This window comes from Pyrus communis, chromosome 2, assembly GCF_963583255.1.
Source record: "Pyrus communis chromosome 2, drPyrComm1.1, whole genome shotgun sequence".
Lineage (NCBI taxonomy): Eukaryota > Viridiplantae > Streptophyta > Magnoliopsida > Rosales > Rosaceae > Pyrus > Pyrus communis.
The window spans coordinates 14785686-14792843 of record NC_084804.1 but is presented as its reverse complement, the minus strand read 5'-3'; the positions used below and the strand labels follow the sequence as shown (position 1 = coordinate 14792843).

At 41.1% G+C, this 7158-nt stretch overlaps 1 pseudogene; it reads right to left on the bottom strand.

Annotated features, from left to right (window-relative positions):
* Window positions 1-210: 210 nt before the first annotated feature.
* LOC137724377 (tetraketide alpha-pyrone reductase 1-like) lies at window positions 211-2093 on the bottom strand (annotated as a pseudogene).
* Between the last annotated feature and the right edge of the window lie 5065 nt (window positions 2094-7158).

Sequence of the window (7158 nt, the reverse complement as noted above, 5' to 3'; positions counted from 1 at the left end):
TTGAGTTTAAATCCCTTTTTTTTTTTTTTTTTAGTATCACTTGTATCGCCAAAAAAAAAAAAAAAAAAAAGGAAGTATTTTTTGCCCAAACATTCTACGTAGTTATAGTGTGAATCTAAACCGTTGATTAGGTGGTACATTTAGTTAAGTTCCTAATTAATTTATTCAGCCTTTGCCAATATGGCAAAAGAATCACAGAGCATAAATTAACTACAATGTAGGAAGATGGCCTTGCTCCACCAAAGAGGCAATGCAATCATCAAACATCTCTTGGATACTCTTGAACTTGAACCCTAGACTCTCCATCTTTGAGGTGTTCAACTCATAATAATGTGGCCTCCCTAGTTGCTCAAACCTAAAAATTCTCATGTAAAATTTGATTAAAAGTCATTGATATAACTGAGGTGCATAGCGTATGCAGCTTTTTTCGTTTTTTTTTTTTTTTTTAGGGAATTAGGAGCATAAAAAATGGATCGGCCCATAGCAGGAACTGATCAATTATGCTTAATTGATTGTAGCTTGTAAAAATATCAAACCTTGTGGGGATAGGCAAGGAAGGATATCTTGTAGATAATAAGGAACTCAACTCAGTGTTGTCCATAACTGTTGAGCTACAAACATATCTGCCATGAGCACTTTCATGCTCATAAACTAAGATGTGACAGAGTGCAACATCATCAATGTGAACGTATCCCATCCTTCCATGCCACTTAAATTTCTCTGTTTCCCCTGCTTGATTGTTCAAACAAATACCCATGCAATGTGCTTAAAATCGAAGTTAAGTAAACGAAGAACTAGCGCAAAAAATCATGAATATAAATCTGTAGTAGGAGTAGTAGTAGTACCTCTAAGCAGGCCAAGAACATCTGATGCAGTAGAACACAACTCAGGTGGCAAACAAGGCCCGATCACGAAGGTGGGTAGGACAGTAACCATATCAATCCCATTTTCTTTGCAGAAATCCCATCCTGCTTTCTTAGCTAAAATTTTCGACATAGGGTACCAAATCTAGTGAAATAGGTGCAGATGCATAATTTTTCAGTTAAACGGTTTGGACAGATTATATATAATGCACATGGAAAAAGAAAACATTGAGCTTAAGAAATGTAATAGCACAGATCAATAAAATTCGGCATTGCTTTGCTTTGCAGCTAGGTATTAATATGTATGAGAAGGGATGCATTCAAATTTATGCTGAATTCGCCGAATAAATCTGTATTGGTTAGACTACACACTACAGTTAGCAAACAATCTGTACCAACGCAAAAACCTTAACAAGGACAGAGGGAGAGTATTGTTACCTAGACCTGAAGAGTCACCCAGAGTTCGATCAAGCTCCAAGATGACTCATCCAGTGGTACATTGAAGGTGAACTCCCCATCTGGTCTCACCCTTACAGCTGCAGAAGATGAGGTGAGAACCACGCGCCTTAGAGACGAATTTTTCTTCCACGAACGCAACATGTTCAATGTGCCCTCAGCAGGCGGTTCCAGGATTTCTGTCTGTGTATGCATGACATGAGTTAAGGGCAATACTCTTGTAGAAGACTATTAATTTTAGGCAAAACGTTCTCTTGTCCCGCATGCTTTGTGTTAGACTATCAATCTCAGCTATTAGTATGCCGAAACTTTGTTTAAATGTATGATCTATATTGATGGTGTGACAACATAACATGTTATATATTTGACGAGAAAAAGTTAAACATGCAACGTGCCTTGGGATCAGACGAAGGTTTTAAAACAGAGGAAGCAGAGTGGAAAACGCCATGGCACCCAAAAATTGCATCATCAAAGTTGCCTTCTTCCATCAAATCTGCCTTCACCAATCTTAGTCTTTCCTTAGCTTCTTCTACCCTCCACAAATGCACCAATTTCTTCTCGTTTCCTTTGAACTCATGGAGAAAACCGCATAAGTTTTGTGTTGAAAAAATGAATCCAATGCTACTTCAAGTAGATTGACTTGGGGGTTACGGTACCTACCTGGACCGTTACATGATAGTCGGACAAGAGAAGCCGCTTTATAAGCAAGGATGCCAGAAATCCAGAAGCCTCCGTAATGCAAACTTTGCCTTTAGATTCGAGTTTTCAATCCATCTCTATTCAAATTTAGCAGTGTTTTAGTCCAGTTGCATTCCAGGCCACTAGGTTTTATAAGGAACGTATAAATTTTGACATTGTAAACATACATGGGATGTGCATTAGGATTTCTCACTAAGAAATGTTTAGGTAAGCCATCCTATGCCATGAAGGAAATGATTTTTAGCTTGAGCTATGGTTAGTAGTAGGCAAGTCATGCAAAAGTGATGAATGCCATACACCGCCAATGTGACGCCCGTCCTAATCACAAACGTTATATGGAGAAAAACTTACACTTGTATGATTCGCACGACACGTGGTGGTAATTGTATACCTTCTACGTAAGTCCTCTTCCACTACAGCAAATGTCTAAATTGTCACTAGGTCCACTTTAACTCCAAAAATCATTATGTGGGCCTGACCTCACATTGTCATTGAGACCAAACTCATCTACCCAATAAGGCATATCAAAGCCTCATTGCTCTAAGGCCCATGTTTCTTGGGGCACTTTGTTTTTAGATTAAAGATGAAAATGAAATTTGAACTTGATTGACAAAATTCAAACTCAAAATCTCTTTTAAATATTAGAGAGAGAAATACTATTATATTAAAGGGAATTATTATTGGCACTCTAAAAATTTCATTCTACACTCCTCACAGGTATATTTTTCTTTCTAAATATAGAAAGTTTGGAATGTAGAATGAGAAATTTGGAGTGCCAATAACAATTCCCTATACTAAATGCTAGATGTTTCTAGCGACACCTTTTAAGTTGATTAGTCAATGAAATTGAATTCATTTATTTAGCTTTCCAAATTCTTTACCTTTGATGACTATTTTGTTTCACAATACATATTATGAGCTTTGTTAGGCAATATGGTAAGTCCAAATTTCATGAATGATAGTTGTTGCCATTATACCATATGTAGATACGGCATTGAATTTCTTGAAAAGTAACACGGTGTTAAAAAACCTTGTTAATACAGAGTCCTCTCTGACTTCAACTTAGTTATAGGCTGCATGATTATCTTTACATTTTGTAATCATGATAGGACTTGTATTAGATGTTATACAGTCCTTGTACCCTTGTAGGACTCTCTATAACGTCAGCATATCTTGTATATTTATACCTGATTATGAGCAGTGGAAAAACATAACTTCCATCAATATTATTATTCTATAATTACTGTGTTCTTCCTCTTATTATATATTTCTACATGGTATCATCCTTTTGCCCGGCTTAACCACCCTCTTCGATCCTGCTTTTCTTCATGTCCTCTTCCTCCTCGCTTCCCGGCCTTGTTGTGGCGCAATTTCTCAAACTCAATGATTCTAACTATCTCACCTGGCTTCTCCAAATCAAGCCCTTTCTCATTGGCCATGACTTATGGAAATTTGTTGATGGCTCCTACCCACCCCCGGCGGCTACCCTTACCGTCACTGTCCATCATCCCACTATTGCATCTGAATCCAACAGCTCCTCGGCTGTCACTGCTTCCACCACTCCCAACCCTATTTTCGCCCAATAGTACCAACAAGATCAATTGTTCGTCAGCTACATCACCGTCACCTTGACAAAGCCTGTTCTTGCTCTCACCGTTGGCCATGACTCAGTTTATGCTGTCTGGGCATGTCTCCAAAGACGCTTTACTCACGGCTCTGTCACCAACTCCGCTACCCTGCGTTATCAACTTCTTGATCTCTCCAAATGTTCTAAGCCTGTTAATGAATACCTCCAACATGCCAAATCCCTCACTGACAAACTTGCAACCATTGGTCGTCCCGTCGACCCCGAGGACTTCATCATTGCCATTCTTCGTGGCCTTGGTTCTGAGTACCTTACCCTCACCACTGCCATCATCAACGTCACTCATCTTCCTACCTTTAAAAAGCTGCGCTCCAAAATTGAAGCCTTTGATCTTCAAAACTCTCTCCCTTCCCTAACTTCTACCGCTACCTAAACTGCACTCATCACAACCCAGCAACCTCGTGCTTCATCTCAGCCTTCTGGTACTCGTAGTGGCACTTGGACTAATCGCTCCCAACACAACTCTGGTGGTCAGCAACTTGGCTGGCGTCCTGGCCGCAATCAGCAATCCCGCAATTCCCAACCTTAGAATGGACCCCCTCCTCATTCTCAGCAATCTTGGCCTAGGCAGACTGCTCAACACCATTAGCCCGACCCACGTGGCTTCTCTAGTCATCCCACCTCAGGCTTATTGGGCCCCGGCTCGTGGTGCCCCACTTGCTCCACCTTGCAGCACAGTGTTACCCACTGTCCACACCGCTATGGAGGCCCAGATTCCTTTCTTCCTTTTGCAGGCTCTCAGGTGGCTTACTACCAGGATCCCAATACTTGGTTTCCCGACACCGGCGCTACCCACCACATGACGGGCGATCCCAAAGCTCTTATCCATCCTCAACCTCATCGTGGTCCTAATTCCGTTCAATTGGGTAATGGTGATTCTCTTAACATTACATCCACTGGTACTATTCCTATTTCTCTCAACTCTATTCTGTTTACTCTTCGTCATGTTTTTCTTGTTCCGTCTCTCCGTAGATACCTTTTGTTTGTTGCTCGCTTTACATATGACAACAATGTTGCTATTTGTTTCTTTCCTTTCTTCTATCGTATTTATGATTTACGCACCGGTTCCTTATTGTTTTAGGGCCCATATATAGATGATCGTTATCCATTGTCGCTTCCATCACCCCAAGCCCTTGCTGCGTCATCCTCCATACTCTGGCACCAACGTCTCAGTCATCCTTCGTCCTCGGTTGTGTCTCGTCTTAGCTCTAGTTTAGGTTCTAAGTCGCTTTCTTCTAAGTATTTTTGTACAAGTTGTGCTTTAGGCAAGTCCACACAACTTCCTTTTCCATTGAATAATACAAGGACTACTCATCCTATTTTTATTATACGTTCTAATGTTTGGATGTCCACTACTACCTCCACTTCTGGTTTTCGTTACTATGTCTTGTTCACTGACAATTATTCTCGCTATTCTTGGATATATCCCATGAAAAATAAGTCTGAAGTTTTTACCCATTTTCAAACATTTGTTGCAATGGCTCACAACCTGTTTAACGTTTCCATCAAATATTTTCAAAGTGATGGTGGCACTGAGTATGTTAATCACTCATTCTCTATTTTTCTTCGCCAATTAGGTATCCAACACCATCTTTCTTGCCCACACACACCTTAACAAAATGGATTTGCTGAGTGCAAGCATCGTCATATTGCTGATATAACTCACACACTGCTTGCCGCAACTTCTACCCCGCTCACCTTGTGGGTTAAAGCTGCGCTTACCTCTGTCCACCTCATCAATCTTCTTCCCACATCTACCCTTCAATGGTCCACTCCCTACACTCTTCTCTTTGGTCGCCCACCCATCTACTCCCACTTGCGTACCTTTGGATGTATATGTTTTCTATACCTTGGGCTTTATGTTCATGATAAACTAATGCCACGTTCTATTAAGTGTGTTTTTGTGGGTTACAGTGCTTCTCATAAAGGTTACAGGTGCCTTGATCGTGCCACTGGTCGTGTCTATATTTCTTGTCATGTGGTGTTCAATGAATAAGCTTTCCTCTTTGCCACTCCTCTCGGCTAGCACCCAAATGCATATATGGAGCTCGACATTCATCCCGTCGTTGCTCCCTCGCCAAGTAACCCACTGCCCGTTCCTGCCACTATTAACCCTGTGGGCTCTCCCATTTCTGCAGGCCCGTCCATGCCCCACGACACTGGGCCCAGTCCTTCACCTCCTGCAGCCAAGTCTCCAGCATAGGGGTGGGTTCAAAAAATCGAAAACAGAAAAAAACCGACAACCGAACCAGACCGAGGTCGAAAAAAATTGAACCGCAAAAAAATCGAATCGAAATTGTCAAACCGAACCGAACCGAATCTGGCCAGTTCGGTTTCGGTTTTTGAGGTTCGGAAACCGAACCGAACCAAACCGATATATATATATTTTTAATATTTATAAATAGTTTAGTCATACAATCATAACAAAACAGAACTTGTTGCCAAGTTGGTTTTATTGAAACTTTATAAGCTGGAGGCATGGGTTCGAACCCTCATGCCTCCAGGATTTCTGAGATTTTTTTTAATTTTTATGAGGAAATTAACAAAACCCTGTAACGGTGTAACCCTCCTCCTTATTTTTCATTCCCTTGGCCTCTTTTCTCTCGTTCCCTGCCTTCAGTTCAGAGTTCTTTCATGAACCCTAGGGCCTAAACCTAGTAGTAACCCTCTCACACAGCCTGAGCCTCCTCTCTCTCTCTCTCACTCTATCTCTCTCAATCTCTCAGGCGACCTGCGACGGCGCGACCCTTTTCACTCTTAATCTCTCACACCTCACCCTCATCGTCAGTCTCTCTCTCATCTCGCTGTCAGATTTTTCTTGCCGTTTCAAGTCTCGACAGCAAAAGGTTAGCCTCTTCTCTCTCTCTCTTTCGGTCTTCAACTTCAATCACTATCTGTCTCTCTCAAACTCTCTGTCTCTCTCAATCTTAAATCCCAGGTGATCCGCGAGTTCGCGATCGGCGAACCTTTCTCACTCTCAATCTTTCACACCTTGCCCTTGCCGCCAGTCTTTGATCTCTCTGTGAGCTTTTTCTTGCCGTTTCGAGTCTCGACTGCAAAAGGTTGGTCTCATACTCTCATATCTGGGCTTTTGCTTCTGCTTACCGATTCTGGGTTTATTGAATTGTGAATTTCACACGGTGTGCTTATTTTCAGTGTGATTGTTTCTGGGTTTCTTTCTAACTATGAAGGCGTCCATTTCTCTTCCGTCAAGGCCATAACATATCTTTAGGTCTTTACTAAAACAATCATTAAAACTGCATGCAGAATCAGAGAATACCCATGTTTCAGAAATTGTAATATTTGATTAATTATTCTTTGTCGTGATTGAAGATTTTGATGGTTTTCTGGGATTTTGAGAACCTATTTGTGGTTGTGGCTATTGCTTTGAATTTCAGAGAATACCCATGTTTCAGAAATTGTAATATTCGATATGTTCTTTCCTTGTTGGTTATACATGTTGATTTTGATTTGATGTTAAAGTTATTAACTGCA